This window comes from Dreissena polymorpha, chromosome 5 (genome assembly GCF_020536995.1).
Source record: "Dreissena polymorpha isolate Duluth1 chromosome 5, UMN_Dpol_1.0, whole genome shotgun sequence".
NCBI lineage: Eukaryota > Metazoa > Mollusca > Bivalvia > Myida > Dreissenidae > Dreissena > Dreissena polymorpha.
In genome coordinates, this window is record NC_068359.1 from 114,243,003 (window position 1) to 114,262,339 (window position 19,337).

A 19,337-nucleotide genomic window follows, 5' to 3' on the forward strand; every position below is an offset into this window, starting at 1 on the left:
CAACTACACTTTGTGCCATTAACGCTGTTCATGAGCATGCCACATATTTAACCTTCTTTTTTGTTCCCCAAATTGACAGAGTTCGGCTTACAATCCAAATGTAATCCATAACGGATATGGTTGGTAGGCGTTGTGTTGAGAAAATATTGTCCTTTCATGTAGCGATAACTATAAACTCTGAAATGCCTGTCGAAATTTGAGAAAATCGTTTCTAAATTGTCCTCGGCTGGCACTGCCGCGACTCCAAATTCATCGTCTGTTATTACTGCCGTAGCCCAAGCGAACCAATCATAGATCTTAAACGCACTCTCTTCTCATGTAAGCAAGTAGGACATCGACCTTCTTTATTCAGACGTGTTATGCAAACCTTGCGCGTCAAAATGAATCTGAAAGTGCCGTACTGATTTCGAAAACTGAAATATGAGTTGGATGTTCCATACGGATGTTGCACCGGTCCGTATCACAGCAGCTGTTTTGAACTGTGCTCGAACTTCGACCAACTATATGTTCGTTATTGTGAGGAGTGCAGAACTGTGAAAAAACAATCCATTTGCAAATGTTTCATTTGGATTGATAGAACATTAATAACGATACGTTGCACGAGTCGTTGGGGCATGATTGTCTAGTCAATCGATGTAATATTGCATGCAGTCAATATTTATGGCATTTCAACATATCGAAACCTAACATACACAATACATGGGTCTAATTTCATATACCTTTACAGACGATTTTCTTATCCCATATCTTGACGAATAGTTGTCTTTACAAACATGATGAAGGAATTTTTTAATAAGGCGGTTATCACAATCCGAACGGTAACATAGTGATTGATAAGTCCTTTTGGTCCTCGAGTGACATTATAATTAAAATGACGTTGCGCAATAAGAAACTATAAACACTCGTATAACGTACATCTTTTGGCATGCATCTGGCCCAGAAACCTCGAGAGGTGTCAAAGTCAAAGACTCCATCGCGTAACAGGTCTTGAAAACCCGGTTTTCAACTTGACAATTCGTACAGACAGACTGTTCAAGGTCAATGGTCGAATAAAACATAATACAGTGAATCTCAATTAACCCAAATCAGATTGGACAGTATTATATATCAAACGCAAACATGTCAACGTGAAATGAGACTTTACTAAAATAACCGTGTTTTCTCAGGTCATTACAGCCATTGTGGACTTTGTATTAAAAATGGCTTGTAGCAAACACAAAATCAAAATACAATGTATACTAAACAAAGCAGAATGAACTTGTTAAAGGCATAACATACTCCTCAAAAGCAGGAAATACTGCACAACAACAGAATATACCACAAAAAGGGTGTACTACACAAAAGCTTAATATATTGCTTAAGGAAAATACGTTATTTAAAGAAGACTTTGCTAAACACAAACGGATTTGGCTACAAAAAAGGGAATTTCCTGATGAGTCACCTGGTTAAGAAACGTGTTCCACTTATCTCGATTACTTGACACGTCGTCGTTTTCATGCATTATGCCAATTTCCTCACCAGGGTGGGGCACGAGTAATAACACTCTACCGCTGAAGTTCACAAGACATATGTCGATGTGGTTTTTGGTGTCGTCGTCGTTCCGTTTACTAACGTGAACATTATATTTTAGAAATAATGTCCAGACATGGACGGCTAACTCACGTTGTGTGAGGATCGGTAATGTTATCCTTTTTTAAGGCAGTTGTCAGTGACTGGTATTTGCACTTAATAATTGTTAAACCAGCTAACCAACTTAAAATGTTATGTGTTTAAGTGAAGGCCGTGATAACACTTCCATTCTGTAAAAACAGCGCATACCCTCCCACTCCCACCTCCATCCCCCCCCAGTAAAAAAACAGCAACAACAAAATGAATATTAATAATCTGGCTAAATTTGTGTTATTGCGATAATATTTTTGGGGCATGCGTAAACGGGAGCGAACTGGGTTTGAGTGAGGTTAGATAGTCCCGTTTAACTGATTTTCGTGAAGGTATAGCAGCATTTTTTCACCTCGTAAGCAACTGTATGTTTATATTTCATTTAAACGAATTCGCCTTTTAGTTTATACAATGTTTGTGCTTCCCCCGGTTCTTTGTTTCAAGATCGTAGACGTCGGGATAAAATAGTCATTGAAGGGAAACCGTCCTCAAACATGTTGTTTACTTACGTCACCTTTGAGAAATCGGGTGTATAAATATCATTCTCTCTTATAATACACTGTATTGACGCACGTATACAGTAAAATATAACTAAAATCACGATAATTATATTTCCCTGACGCCGTTTCATCTCTGATAACTAATTTATTGCCAAAAAATAATTATTTCCCACTTATCAAATCAGCAAGCATTCAATAAAAAAAAGTATAAAAATGGTTAACAATAAATGAGATAAAGGGATAAACGAACATAAAATAAAGTGCAGTTCGTTTTAATTGTATTGCTGTAAGCATTAAAGTTTTCAAAGAGGTAGGCGAATTGTTTACTAAATTGTATGTTTGAAGATTCTTGTTCAATGTCAAAAAGTGATGTAATCTTATAATATACAGTACAGTTTCTATTGCAATCGATATTTTCAGTATCGCAATTGTGAGCTACGTTTTTGTTTTTTAATTCTTTCATTGATTTGCTTAGTGCCTAAATTTTATTTATTAACTTTGGCTAAGATACATTCTTTGTTCATCTGAAGCAGCGCGATCCGATTCTTTTCAGATATGAAAAAAGTGTACATGTTCTACACGAAAGCAGAATACACTACACAAAAGAAGTATGCACTTCAAACTTTCAGAATGTACTGATGTTTAGGCATTGGTTTTACATACCTCGCTTGCTTGGCAAGTGGTCGTCATCATGCATTCCGACAAGCTCCTCAGCAGGGTGAGGCAAGAGTAACACTCAACCGCTGAAATTCACAAGAATTTTGTTGATATTTGTGTTGTTGTTATTTTTGATGTACCAAAAGATCGAGAAATATTCATGACATCATTTCCGGACTGGCCGGTAAGCTCAGTCGGTGGAGCGCTGGACTACACATCCGGCAAGATTACTCGTGTGGGTATTGGTCATACCATCCTTTCTGCTGCCATTATCCCCCCTTTTCTCAAGGGCAGTTTTAAGCTTGTGGTATGTTCACGTACTGGATAAACCTGCTAACCCAGATAAGAGTTGGTTAACCGACCTCCTTGACGCAAAGCCTAGAAACACTATCAAAATGCCTGTTGATTGTTGGTTATTGTGGTAATAACCTACGGTTTGAAGTTCCGATTCGGAATGTTGAAAACTGTATGCAAGGTGCAAGGTAATACATTGTTTAAGCCACGGAGGATCCATGTAGTTCGCTTGCATTAAGTGCTATGTATTAATCTATGTATCTTTGTATAGTTTGACCTTATTTATGCGTGCGTTTAACTTAACAATTTTTCGCAGTTTATTTTTCATATAAGAATATATGTTCTTTATTCAAGGTATAATAGGACCAAGGGGCTATAGGACCTCAAAGACTCGAATATAAAATTTGAGATCGCAAACAATTTTATTTGATCACCGACTTACGGCATCTTCCGCAAAGTCGTTTGCAGGCGAGCTCAGCGATGCCCCTTCAATTAGTTTTGATTTTATCGTTCTGTCCATTTAATATTTGATTTCGTTATTGGTGACGTCATCGTGTCATCGCTTCTGAATTACGAATACATCCGATCGTTTTTACTGTCTCAGCTACATGCATTGGTCATCGTGATTATATCGTTCAACTTTCGTGATATTTTCTCTCTGACGGGCTATTCTCGACCGATTTATTTTTACTGTTAGTTTTAATTTTTTAAATAATATACGCGTGTACAGATCAAGCAGCTTTTTATAATTACTAGTATAATTTTCGTTCTGAAAAATTATCGCCTGAGTGGTCCGCACATATACAATTTTTTTCGTTTTTTGTTTTGCATTCGACTAAACGAAAAACGAAAAGCAACGCATATTCGTTAAATTCCGATTTCCTAATAACCGAAACAAAAACAAGATATGAAAACCAATTCGACTTGTTATATCGCTTTTTGTTGTACAAATAATAAAACAAGAAACGAAACGTATTTCCTTATTCATGTTTCGTTTTAAGTGTAATTTAACGAAAATCAAGATTTGAAAATTGAAACGAAGTATTTGGTCCCGTTAACCGTCCTTGGTTTGGTAAAACAAAAAAAAAAACAAACGAAAAACGAGAGGCGCTTTGTTGCTGTATTCGGTAGATAAGTCATGATAATATCATTGATCTTTCTACGTAGTTTTCACCCTAAGATATTATTATTTTGAATACATAAATGTTGACAATTATCAAAAAAAAGAATAGTCGAGTCTTGGGACAGCTATTGCTGGCTAGTCTAATATGAAAATAAATAGATATAGAAACTTTAATTCTGATACAAATGGTACATGTCTTTTTTGTTTAAAATCATGGGATTTGGGTACATGTATAACATGCATTTCGATAATTATGTCACAGTACAATATCTTTGTTAAGCGTGGCTTTTCTCATAAAGTTATTAAACAATGGAATACATTACTACATTGTATTTATATCTGTTTAACAAATGAAAAAAGCGCCACATTATTATTATTATTATTATTGCTAAACATATAAATTCAATTAGTATGGTGAACAACTCCCTTGAAGGCATACATTTTCTCATGAAGCCCTGTCACGCCACGTAGTGTGCCATCCTGGTGGACTCTCGTACCACGAATATTTTGCATCCAACTAGTTATGTGCAACAAGTTGCAAATATAGGGTGTGCCACATGCCCTGAATTTTACACTTAAGATTGTTATAAAGTGCAGAGCATAGGTTGTAATTCTTTAAGCCATGGGTTTACGAACTGTGTGCTTTTAAAATTGTATCAGAATGATAATGTTTGGTGCTTCCTGTATAGGATAAAGAGATTGCGCTAACAACAATTTAAAAAATTATTTGAAACTCTATACATGACTATAACATTATGATAACAGAGAAAAGAACGCTAATTAAAGTCCATTATTTAAATACCATTTAAGTTACAACTACAAATAAATTAATTATATGAATACCGTTTATGCTTTTTTGTGAAGGGTTCTTTCAACTTTTTGTATGACCGTTTAAATAAACTGGATGTGTATCAAAGGGATACATTAATGCACTTGTCGACTAATGCATGAACTTTTACAGATCACGCGAGCGAACGCTTTCTTGATGGCGCGTTCCTCTGCTGTAAAAAGTGTATTCAAAATAGAATCATCACCCAAAGAGAAATTGCACAAAAGAAGTGCGGTGTTAACTCCACCGACGAAGGGTTAGGGTTAGAGTTCGGGTTAGGGTAAGGGGGTAGGGTTATGGGTAGGGTTAGGTAAGGGTTAGGGGTTAATTGATGTGTAATATCTATTTGGCATCTGTTATTCGTGTCGTATTTATCTGGAAAATAATGCCCACCTTCTTCTTCCCTTCCCACGGCCACCACCACCAGGAAGAACTAATTCATAAAATCAGCTCTGAAACTCAAATATATTATTGACTCAGCGAATCATACACGTATAGTTACAGATGTAAAAGCTTTTCTATCAAATTCGAGTTTCATTTTAGGAGACAACCAGGGTCAATAACGGAACATTTTGTTTAAAGTAATTTTTGTATGGGCGTTATAATATCATTGAGAGGAATTATCTATATTAAACCGGGATCTTCTTTTTTATATTATACGATAAAATGTGTGTGGACAGCAAGAATTTCACTATCCGGTGGTGTTCATACACAGTACTTATCTCACTGATTGTGTGCTTGTCCCGAGTATCTATCACTCAAACATGTTGAGGAATACACATTTTAAAATGTGTGTTTTTAGACATAAAGAGAACCGCACAAGAGTCATGTACCGAATCTCCATTCTTGAAGCAACATTATATTACAATATATAATGCTGAACTGTACTATAATTTAAATTAATGAACGAATACACTAGTTACAGTATATGAATATTATAATGTTAATATAAAATTATTGTTGAATCAATTAATAACAATAATAATACAAACCATATTAATGTATGAACAACTTTTCATATTAAAAATGTTAGATATACAGAGATATTTAAAAATAAATTCACCGAATCGAAAAAAATAAATGTATAATTAATAATTTAATTTATTATCAAACCTGTTATTTATTTGAGTAAAACACTGTTTATATTTTACCTGTCACGTTAAGTCTGTTTAGCCAGTACTTAAATCGTCAATACTTGTCCGTATCTCATCACCCAATACGACTCGAGTTAGTCTGTTCAACAGGCCTTAGGTTAACGGAGTTAGGCTGTACGATAACCTGGCTCAAAGATCTATAAATAAATAGTTTATTTATAGATAACGAAGGAAAGGGATTAGGCTACGGTATCTCGATCTTCTCGATTATGTATTAAAAATAATGAAAGAAAAACGCCTTTTTGGTCTTAAACCAATAAAGAATGGAAATATTGGTTATAAATTTTATATTTTATTCAATGAATTTAGAACATTTTAAGATTAAATATATTGCACACTGATAGTGAATAGATTAATAATTTTGAAAACACAAGGGATTTGTTTGTAGTTTAATTATATTAAAGTGATATTATGGGCATGTAACAGTTTATAGGTGTCTATACTTAAAGGGATCTTTTCACGCTTTGGTAAATGGACAAAATTGAATAAAAGTTGTTTCAGATTAGCAATTTTTCGTTTTAGTTATGATATTTGTGAGGAAACAGTAATACTGAACATATACCATGGTCTAATATAGCCATTATATGCATCTTTTGACGATTTTAAAACCTAAAAATTATAAAGCGTTGCAACGCGAAACGATTGAATAATTTGGAGAGTTCTGTTTTTGTCGTTAAATTTTGTGAAACTACGAAGATTGCTTATATAACGTATAAAATACATTAATTATGTGTACTCGGCGGAATAGCTCAGTAGGCTAGAGCGTTTTTAGATGGGCGCTTTAGCGCCCGTCTAAAGTCCTTAGTGTGAAATTCAGGTCGATACGACTAGGTATGATTAACCCAATACCCGCTTGCGTATCCGCGCAAGAAAGAGTTGTATAATTTATGCAAGAGGTTTGAGTTCTCCAATTATGTGTATTCACAAATGGCAACATTATATTAATATCGTGTTACATTCAATATTTTCGAACGGTGTTTTATAGAAAAGAATCAATAAACAATGATCGTATTGTACGTGTCGCGGAGGAGATTGTTTATGAATGATTAAAATAGTCCACTTTCTGCTGCGTGTGCGTGACGTAGTATTTTCGCTCAGCTCATTCATAAATCTGAGGCTGGCGATAAACAAAGGGGAGTCCGTGTGAGAATAACGCAGTAGTATAAGGTTACGCTTGTTTATATTCACAGGTCTCAATTAATAATACGTTGACCACGAGTTCAACAATTATTACAGGGATACGATAGACAACATAAAAAAATGTTTCATTATCGCTGAAACTGTTAAAAAAAACATTTAAATATAACAATAATATTCCTAAAAAATGTAGTCTTGCTGTTTTGAAATAAGGTTTGGAATTTTGTTTTCTAAATAACTTAATTCAAAACAAAAGTTTAATTATAGTGTTTTTTACTTGTTAGTCGCATATTTACCGCATTATAATGTGTGTTATAATAGGCAAACCATACATTAGTAAAATTCAATCTGCCTTCGCACATAGAAGGAATGGGTCAATTAGGTGCTGCGTTTCCTTTGCTTACTTCAGTTAGAGGTCAATTATTTAAGTAATAGCAATCACAAGGCTCCGACTTCAAAGGAATTGCGGAGCTTTCTTACATAATAAAAGTCGTAGTCGCATGGTATTTGCGTTTTGCGTTCTATTTGGTCACGTGGTTCTTTTTCGCGGTTGTTTTGGCATTCATGATATATGAGGCTATTAATAGATGCGTCTGTCAATAAACAAAGGAAAGTTTACGGGTTATAACAACGCAATAGGTTACGCTCTCGCATACAACTCAATGACGTAGTACAGGTCGTAAAATGAGAGATTCGGGAAAAAGTTGACGCTTATTTATATCAAAGACCCATATTATCTATAGGTCTTTGTTTATATTCTCAATTTATAAAACGTTGAACATAAGTTCAACAATAACTTCAGCGATACGATAGACAAAAAAAAGTTTCATAATTGCTAAACCCGAATATAACGAACAATTTATAATAATAATACGAATGCAATAGCAGAAGGTTAGTAGAAGGTTAAGCTTGTTTATATTCACAGTTCTCAATACATAGACAGTTGGATATGAGTTCATGAATTACTACAGGCATACTATAGGCAACCTCGAAAATGCTTTTTAATCGCTAAAACCGAAAACAACCTAATATATTATATTAAATATATTTATAACAATAACTGTCTTTTAAAAATGTAGTCGGCTTATACGCTGACTTTGAAATAAAATTAGCAATTTACTTTTCTAAATAATTAAATACAATTAAACAAAAGTTTAACTATTGTGTTGTGTTTTTCACTTGTAAGCTGCATATTCACCGCATGAAATGTGTGTTAGCATTGTCAAACCACACATTAGTGTGAGTAAAATAAAAAATATACTACGGGAGAGCACTTCATATGTGTCCTCATATGCCTTGTTATGAGTATCTTTCTTCACTATCGAAATATATCGTATGTTTATATTTGATTTAATCGCAGTTTTCTTTCGACACATTTAAATCACACGTCAATAGCGCCGTCATGCGAAAATGGGTCTTATGCGTTTCGGCAAGCGTTTGTTAAACCCAACATGTGCTTTTGCGCAGTCAGGCCATAGGCGATGCTGTTCGCTTTAAAATCACTCAATATGTTATGTTTCTCCTTACCAGAAGGAGTGATAGCTGAGTTGGCTATTTATATGATGGGCGCATATGGAATAAGACCCATTTTCACATGACGAGGGTCATTACAAATCTCATTGCGAATTGAAAATGCCACATTTAAGAACAATGCTTTTTGATACAAAATTGAATTGAAAATAGCAAACTTGTTAATAATGGCAGCCTATCCACACATTAAGGAATGATTTCCAGACGTGCTGACCAAGTACGGCAAACATTGTGGTATGATAATTAAACGATTTTCTCTTATCGTGACACTATACTATTTCGCTAATGATTGTTTTCTCATCTTGGAGGCGAAAGTGAAATTCTGCGAGATGGATTGTAACGCGTAATTGTAACAGGGCCACACTTTGTGTCGTTTGAGCATACAGAGAGTAGTCCGGAATTCCTTACACTGAACAGTGCTACATCCTTTGAATTGAGCACATACGCAGTGATATAGCAAAAATTCAGAGATTGTATCTCGAATCAGCTTATTAAATATTCGAAAATATTCATGCGTGTCTGTTGGCGTTATGTAAAAGTCACTAAGATGAAAACTGAAACAGCTACGCCTAAAAGCGCATGAGTGCTCTATACCTATGTTTATGTTAGCGTTGTTGACACCGTGTGAACTGCTCGGGTAATAAGTTAAGCATAAACAGCAATGTTTATATACTTTTATTCCTCCATATACAAGATACGAAGATTGTTGTATATTTTGAATTTGTATATGGTGTCAAAAATCAAAAGTTTTGTACACGGAACTTTCATTATGAATTTATATTCTTGGTGAGATAGTCATTTGATATAAGAAAAAAATATTCCTTTAATATGGTGACTGCAAATTTTCTTTTTATTAAGTTATCATTACCATTTTCATCATACTTTCTATGCTTTCAGAACTTCCAAAAAGCATGTTGTTTTTATTTTGTCTTAGTTATTTCTATGAAATAATAAGAATAATAAAAAGTGCACACAAAACTCGACCCGTGCGCTATGACACACACTTTATAAAGCTGAATGACGTGTGTTCATTTCAAACTTGCGATTGATTTTCAAAAATGAATTGCGTGTTGAATTATGCAATAGCGAACATCTTCAGTGCCTTCAGCGCTTTGATTACTTCAGGACTCTGGCAGGACTCCAGGGGTCACTGGTTCGAAACCTTGTTCGGGCAATGTTTTTTTCCTTTTCTTAATTTTCTTCTTGATTTGTTACTGGAGCTTCTACGATCCAATGTCTACATTTATCGATATAAAGCATTCAATGAATAAGTTAAAAAATGCCAAAATCTGTGAAAAGGTCCCTTTAAACAATATCCCGGAAAGAGAAAATAATGCATTTGAATATCAACCCTACTTTCGTTTGACAACTGATCATGCTTGTACGACGTGAACCTAAATGTAGTTTTAGTCCAGATTCGTTCATACGACACAAAGACACATTGTTGTTTTACGGATCATTTCGTCTTAGAGGACTGGGCGAGTCACGTAAGAATATCGAATATAAAATATATTTTTATAAATAAGGGTAGCAAGTTGAGTTGCAGATAATAAGTCAGTAACCTTATTTTAACTAACTCTTTTGACCTGTTAATTGTGAAAGCGCGATGAAATAAATAATTTGCCGATAGATCGCTGATAAGGTGTCAAAAACAACACTGGATCACTTGACTAGTAGGTATGGTTTGTTAATTTGGGGCATTACAGGGATTAGAAATAGTAATTTAAGCCAGACAGAGCTTGATTAGCGAATTTTATTGTGAACTTATAGAAAATAGGTCATTTTTTACGAATGTCGGGACAAATTGTGCCACATCGGGACAAACACCTCAAAAGCAGGACTGTCCCGCTAAGATCGGGACGTCTGGCATGTATGTAGAATACGTCTGTTCTCAACGATTGCACTACATGGTATTTATGCACTGGGTGGAAGTAACACACAAAACATATGCTGTGGTTAAATGGTCATTGACTGGCCGTTATTATTATATAACAAAAGTTCAAAACATATATCAATATATACACCAATATACATAACTAAAGACATAAGGAGATTAAACAATTATGTTATTCGGTAAAATGTGGAGGTTTCTTTAGAAAATGGCCTTCCAAAAGGTACTACAAAATGTACTAGGTACAACAAAACAATTTATTTCCTGCAGAAAAGTGCTGATCCGATTTTTCTGTAGATAGGTTAAAGTCTTTCTGATTGTCGTTCCAATCACCCAACGCATAAAAAACACTGATACGATAGTTCGTATAGTTTGCATTTATTCACTGGGTGGACGTAACAAACAAGACATATGCTGTGGTTAAATGGTCATTGACTGACCGTTATTATAATATAACAAAAGTTCAAAACATATATCAATATATACACCAATATATATATATATATATATATATAACTTAAGACATAAGGAGATTAAACAATTATGTTATTCGGTAAAATGTGGAGGTTTCTTTAGAAAATGGCCATAAAAAAGCTTGCTATCTTCCCTCACATTTTAAAACGGTAATGGAGAGGTCCCTCCTAGCTGGCACGACTGAGGAATTATGTTCAAATAAAAAATGCTTCTGTGTTAACAAATTGAGCATGATAAAAATGAACTGTGATACTGCATATAACAAACATATATCGCTACATTACATCAGCTTAGAAATGAAAATAATGTAAACAACAAAATATAGCGACAAGAAATGGTTTGCTCAAATCAATACAATGTATTGAACACATCTAGCATGTGACGACATTCAGATGTTTTCGATAGCCAGCCCAGGCAGGTACCGAATATATTGTAATTATGAGGTAGTCTATAACATATCGTACATGAAGAAAAATAGCAGTTGAAAAATTGTTGTCGTTGACAGCCCAAGCAGGCAACGATAATGTTTCCAATTCAATAAGTGAGTGTCTTATCTGAGCATCTGAGTAATTCTCAAAAATCCGACTAGGGACAGGTATACCAGAAGTTAAAGTAAAAATAGGCCCCGGATATTGACCACGAACTGATATGTAGTCCTACAGGACATGAAATGCAGAGTGTTTAGTATGGGCATGGGAAAAGGTGATTGTGTGTGCTTAGCCATTATGATGTTTAAATCTGTGGTAAGTAACCGAAATGAAGATGGTGTTGTAATTGAATCAAATTGAATGACTGTTAACTGTAAAATTAAAGACTTTGTAGATTGATTGCAGCTTTTAATTTCGCTACAACGAGCCAAAACATGAAATGCAAATAGAAACATGGCAGCAAATAGTTTTGCATGGTAGTGAGATGCGCAAGTATGCCTTAGAGCTTATAATAATTTAATTAGAAGACCAATAGTGATGGGTAAGCGCAAGTCGTAAGATGGTGACAAATGTTGCGCACCTTAAAGTAAGGACGATATCAGGAAATGACAAGTTGGGTCTGTCACGTTATGTAACTTTTGTGCATAGCTTATGCCTGAAAGGTAAGTGGTAATGGATTTCACGGACATCGCTTTTTGGTGAAGGAAAGCCACAAATAGGGCTAGAGACGTGACTGAAAGGGGCAAAGAGATGGTTGAAATGGAATAAATATGAACTCATTAGGGACCCCCATGTATTTACCGCAATGACAATAGGATGTAATTCAAGGAAGGTAATGTTTGCTTTCTGACAGCTCTCTGGAAAAGGCCCATACAACCAACTGTTCTTGGAAATTGCTCCGAACCCTTTTGATCCAGATGCGTCTGTATACAAGCCAAGACTATCGCTGGAAAGTCTAGTTGCATTGATGAAAAAATTGGTTCCATTGAGATGGGTGAGGAACGTTAATCATACCATCATGTCATGTTTGCAGGAGACCTTAACTTGACCTTGTAATGTAACTTTTTTACGCCTATAGACAAATCTATCAGGCGTCGCAAGAAAGCTCTCCCCGGTCTGACGACTGAACAGGCAAAATTTAGTAGCCCTATGACAGATAAGAGTTCACGGAGTACAGGTATCCCTTGATCTCAAGTCATACAAAAGCCGTACTACTTTTGCAAGTTTGTCTTTAGATAAAAGTGCCTCCACTTTTAATTGAATCTAATGTTAAGCCTAAGAAAGTCAAGACTAAATTTTTGTAATAAACAGAAAGTAACCACCCAAGTATGGATTGATACTCAGACAACTGGCCGCACAAAAATAGCACCCTCAGAATTATTATAATATTTGAAATACCAAAAAATGTGCCTACCAAAGGAGACTGTCAGCTACTTGAATTTTTCCGCCACGCAAGAAAAGTTTGATGTTGCGACCTTAATACGCAATAAAACAACAATTTCTGCATGAAGAATACGCAAAAAGAATTCAAAGCAGGGTTATAAAACAATTTTTGCAGCGCAACAACAAACAAGGTTGAACACAACCTTTAAAGTTTAAGTACGCATAAAGACTTACCAAAAGGAATTAAAACATGAGTAAAAGAATAACATGTGCAGCACAATACTTAACAAACAATGATGAAATCAACATGAACAGCGTACAAAGAGGAGCAGATTAAATATAAGTGAATGGTCTTCACACAACTAGGCTCAAAACAGAACTGGTTTTGCATTGGGCAAGACTTGCAATCAGTCTATTGAAAACATACATAAATGAATATTACATTTCGTAATATATAACCGTCAAGTAAAATCATAGATTAACATGACAGTACAAGTTTTATCTATTTATTTTATATCACAGTACAACTATGATTGGTATACATAACTTCTATTCTGTATCCTTAAATGTTGTTTTCAAGGCCAGGGTAAAAACCAGAGATAAAACTTCACCAGAAAACATCCGATGCCGTAAAATAACGCTGGAAAACTGTACCCGAAAACAACACATATTAACATGTAACTGTGGACATTGTGTAACTGAAACATAACTGGTCTTGCGTAGAACGGACCAAACAATGAAAACCCCGTGCACATTCTCGCCTATGCCCGCCTGAGTGACCCTCACTCACATGAAAATCACAACGCATGAACGAACCGCATATATACAATTGTGCAGTGCATTATGTTTAGACATACGTTCTGTGCTATACTCCGTAACACACAGAACTGAACATTTTTCTGCTTTAATAGAATTTTAAAGGCCACACAGTCCAGAGTGTTCCCGAATGTTTGTTATAGATTCCACATAGGCTCACAACACCAAATCAGGTAAATGTAACGGCTTGCTTGTAGCAGGACGAGGCAGGTAAATGGTAATGGCTCGCTTGTTGTAGGACGAGGCAGGAACAAGGCGCTCGTCTGGGCACGGTCACAGAAATTGCCCAGGAAGGTTGGTAAACCCCCGATTCGGCTATGGTAACAGCTCATCAGTATCGGTACATGGTGGGAACCTTGGACAGCGTGCACGTGCAGATTGCCAGTGGAACTCCAGTACAATTGGGTTGCCGCTGCAAATATACAGCAAAGACAGACCATGCAAAAGAAATCTTTGATTTGCAAAGTTTTCCAAAATGCATAGAGATTCTACAATACACATAAAACAAATATACATAACTCTTAGCAAAATATATATAATTCCTAGCAAACAGGGTGTGGTGGGTGGTTTTAAACAATACATTACAAAATTGCAACAAGTTTCTCCAGCTGTGGAGAGAAAAGGAAGCGGAAAAGGCTTTGATTAAACCGTTCCCGAATAATTTCGTCGTTGTCAGCTAAATTGTTTACATTTCGTAGATGTATGCTAAGAGACGAACAAGTTCAAAACTTCAACAAAATAACCCGGTTTATTTTCTAAACAAATAAACCACATCATTTTAGTATATGAATTTCGAATAACACAAAATAAAGTTATAACTTGTTTATTATACCTGTCCTTTGCAATAGCAAATGACGAGAACATAGGGACTAGGTTAAAATAATTGTCGTGACACTGTTACCATATCATAGTCGTGTAAGAACCTGTTATCGAACAGCACCTATTATCGGACATTTTGTTTTGGTTCTGTATGCACATGCGCAAAAGTGCGCATGACGTCACATTGATAAACAAATGGTCGCACATGAAGTACATGACCTACTTGCCTACTTAGCTTGAAACAAATGCGCCGAAAACAGGTTAAAGAAATGCATTTATTGTTATTTACACTGTTTTGTGTGTTTTTTGCTATTACTTTTTGAATGCATTTATCAAAACGTGCATTTACACACCAAAAAGCATATTTCCGTTTGCAATTTTGATTGCATTGCAGCAGACGCACATTTTTTCGCCGAGTCCGGGTCAGGTGATAGTCATGTGACTTTGTATATACTGGAGTCGTATTTATGATGTGTCGGGTAATAGGTCATGTGTACATCGGCCGCCATTTTGTTTTGTCTGCTAGAGATGACAATAATCAGGGAATCATTGTTATGAATTCTTGAAGGTAGTTTGCTGGAAAACTTTACAGATAAATCATTCAATGATTGAACTATTAGTCATTTGTTAAAACAAAATGTTTTTGTCATTTTAAGTGTTTCAATTTTAAGGTCATTTAACGTAATTTCTTAGGTGTTCGATAACTGGTTCGTCCACCATAATATCAGGCATGGATTGGTTCCCAATTTGTCTCGTTATCTGGGAATTGGCCTCGTTAACAGCCTGGGATTGGTTCTCGTACATTCCGGGCGTGTCAGCGTCAGCGACTGGTCTTCTCGCTGCCCCATTTCTGGTATTGTCAGTTAGTGCCAAAATTGCAGGGTCATTTGTGTTGATACTGTTTGTGGCCGTATGTGAGGCTGTTTTCGCCTTCTTTGACAGTGTCGGTGGACCACCGCTGTTCTTCCTTTTCTTCGGTGGCATTTTGGAGCTGAAATTAGTTGAAAGCAAAATGTTTTATCCCTGAAACGCACTCTATATATTACATAGTAATGACTTTAAGATTTATATAGCAAAGTGAAGCCACTATAGTATCATAACATGTGATTTATGTGCATACAAATAAATTACGGTACACATACATTAAGTAAATAAATCATTCACAATTCACCTTCCACCAGTAGTAAATAATAACTTAAGGGTTGAGACAAATAATCATAGTGCAAACGTTTATTTTAAACCACAGTAGCCTTATTCGGAGTAAGGGAAGTAACTGCTACACTGCGACACACTGCGCCCAACAAAACACCAAAATAACCAAACATATTGGCGTTCAATCAAATGCAACACGCACAATCAACCAAATGTGACCACATAAAGTCTACAGGCTCGCAGACAGAGGGATATACTACACACCAATTAGATAAATAAATCCATCCACAAATCACATTAAAGTAAATGTGACAAGCACCTTCAATCAAATGTGACCGCGCTAAAGCCTACAGACTCGCAGACAGTGGGATATACTACAAACAAATAAGTTAAATAAACACATCCACAATTCACATTCAATTAAACGTGACAAGCACCTTCAATCAAATGTGACCGCGCTAAAGCCCACAGGCACGCAAACAGTGGGATATACTACACACAAATAAGTTAAATAAACACTCTCACAATTCACATACAATTAAATTTGACACGCACAATCAATCAAATGTGACTGCGTTAAAGCATACAGGCTCGCAGACAGTGGGATATATGACAAATACAAACAACCACAATTCACACAAATAATGTGACCGCGCTAAAGCCAAAAGGCTCGCAGACAGTGGTAATAAACACAAAAACCCACCACAATTCACAAAAATGTGACCGTGTTAAAGCCTAATGACTCGCAGACGTGGGGGTTTGTACAAATGTAAGAGCCCAACCACATTCACATAACAAACGTGACCTCTATAAAGCCTACTGGCTCTCAAAAAGCGGAGGTATATCAAAGATAGATGAAATAACAAAACCATACAACCTACATGAAAACAATACACATAGCCCCATTTAATGGCTCACAGTCACAGACACTGATGTATACTATAATATTAAAATACATGGACATTGTCCTTCTGTATTGTACCTCGGCCGCTATACAAATTGTAGCAATTGTTATGTTATTGACAACTTATATGTTAGGATATATATAAGAATTTTGTATTATAATCTGTAGTGACATATCAAACAAAAACGGCAGTAAATGTACACCTGGTTCGAAATCAATTTGAGTTACAATGAAATCGTCCGATTCATTGATTATTTAATGTACATGTTTTCGATCTTGGCATCTTATACTGCTTGTAATTTTAAATAAGTAATATACTTGACATTTGAGATCCGCCTTGGTTTCGATTTCATTACATATGGAAGCAGTGATCTAAAGATATCATAAAATATACTCCCCTAGAAAACTCTATGTATAATTCTCCACAGCTCTCATAACCGCATGCCACAATGACCTGTAAAAGCAACGTGACAAAATAGGGTAAGGTGGACCCCGTCTGCTACAAATATCTGTATATAGGCACTAAAGATACATGAACGTCTGTGACTCCAGAAAGCAATAGATGGATGAGATTCCAATAATGACTTTAAAAATAGAATTTGTGTAACGTCGTTGTGCCTCGTATTCCTCTACACGGACGTTCCGAGGTTTCGCACGTGTGAACAATTCACACAGAATAGACCAGTTTAATGTTATTGTTTTGATTCAGAATTGTCGCGCATGTACAATGCACCATGTAGTCCGGATGTAAACACGCTGGTGCGCGTGACGTCACGCGTGAACTGGTCTATAACCTGCTTAACACTATACTGCAGTCCTTCAAAAGCAGGACGCCGATCTCTAATGTACTCGCCATGGTTAATGGCACTATCCCAGAGCTTTTGCCTATCTTACAGTCTATGTCGTTCTCACAGAGCTGCATTACAACAACTTGTGGCTTGTGTATTTTAAGAAAATTGTCATATCGTTGCTTAAACTGGTTTTTTGTAGTACAATGATCGATTGTATTCCGTGTAGTGCACAACTTGTCAAATAAATATCACTATGCAATCATGTCTAATCAATAAAATAACGTATAATCTAGATTCATATAAAACAAAAAATCCTTTGTTCTTTTTGTACATCCGCATGGCATCTGAATGCGCATAATTAAAGATCGTTAGGGTCAATCCGGGTAAACTCGGACAGTGGTAAAAAACCGGACACTTCATAAAATATCTTATTATTGGACATGCATATAGTTCATCAAAACCAGTTATTTTTGGATCTTATTCATAACAGAGTTATTCTTAGAACTGATATTAAAAAAAAGAATTCTACGTCATTGGGAATTCCTCTTGCATAAATGAATTCTGGGATATTCTGCGAACTTCCTTTCAAAACCAAAACAACGCCATCCAAACCTTCAAAATCCGTTCAAGGAAAATCTTTACTTCATTAAGGTATTATCACACTTAAATATCAAATTTTGTATTAAAAGTGTTCCTTATTCAATAGAGAGCATTTATGTTATAAATATTCATGGATAACTTACATGTTATTAACATTAAACGAGAAAAAATGCACTGTCTGAGTTTTCCCTGTTGAAAAATCGTTCAGGAAAATATTGGACAGTTAAGTTTTCCCGCTTAATAAAGTTCGTTGCGCCGCATAAACTCTTTTCTAGAAGAGTCTTAAGGTAACAGTAAACTATAATTGGTGTTCTCATGCATATGTGAGTTGTTTCCCTTTTCCTATCTTTACTTTGCCATTATACCTTTAGATACAATAAGTTAATTTTCGTCGATATTTTTCATTGCACATTACAGTGCATATCTTTTAGCCTATATTTTTATGATCGGATTATTACTTTTCATAGAATGAAGAACGTTATCGTGTATGGGGTATACGTTGTCGGTATGCACCGCTGGGGTTCTAGCGAGTTGGAAATCGAAACACCGTTCTTTTGTTGCCGGGAGCCTCAAAACCCTGTGGACAAAAATGCCATAGCAGTCTACAGCGATGCAATATTTCACAGGAAACTGTGTTATGTCAGGAAAGAGGATGCAATTAAGCTTGCGAATGTCTTCAGGTTCGTAGACGGCGCCTTTTACCTTAAGGCGAAAGACCGCCCGCCTAAGTTTGGTCGTAAGGGTTCGATGCAACGATGCATTGTGGGGTTTAAAGTGAAAGACTGTCACGTGAACAGTGTACGAGAAGACTTGTCGCGTTGCTTTGCAATTAAAATATTTTAATTTGTGAAATAAAATATCGAAGTTAGAAAGGTTTTGTTGAAGTTTGCAGGAATATGTACTCGACGTTTTACTCGACGAAGATTATAATTGTATTGATAAACATGCATAACACATATGTATAGGATGTATACATGTATATGTATATAATAGTGATATACAATAGGGAACTTATAATATGCACATTTAAACTATTATTATAAATGTATGATCATTATTATTTCACAGAGTTATAAATTAATCAAAGATCTACCTACAAAACAATAAAATTGGTAACATGTTCGATGCACACAATGTTACATATACCTTTTATTTGTTGTAACAAGTGTAACTTATACAACCACAATGATACTTCA

General features: G+C 35.5%; 1 protein-coding gene and 1 long non-coding RNA gene across 7 annotated transcripts in view; both read right to left on the bottom strand.

The window, feature by feature from the left end:
* LOC127881935 (uncharacterized) overlaps positions 1-19,337 on the bottom strand; it is a 66,071-nt gene that overhangs the window by 15,535 nt on the left and 31,199 nt on the right. The gene's annotated exons all lie outside the window — the stretch shown is intronic.
* LOC127881937 (uncharacterized) lies at positions 10,835-17,445 on the bottom strand. Its single transcript, XR_008050340.1, has 2 exons — positions 15,048-17,445; positions 10,835-14,287 (listed from the first exon to the last, which is right to left on the bottom strand). It is a non-coding gene; the product is annotated as an uncharacterized LOC127881937 (long non-coding RNA).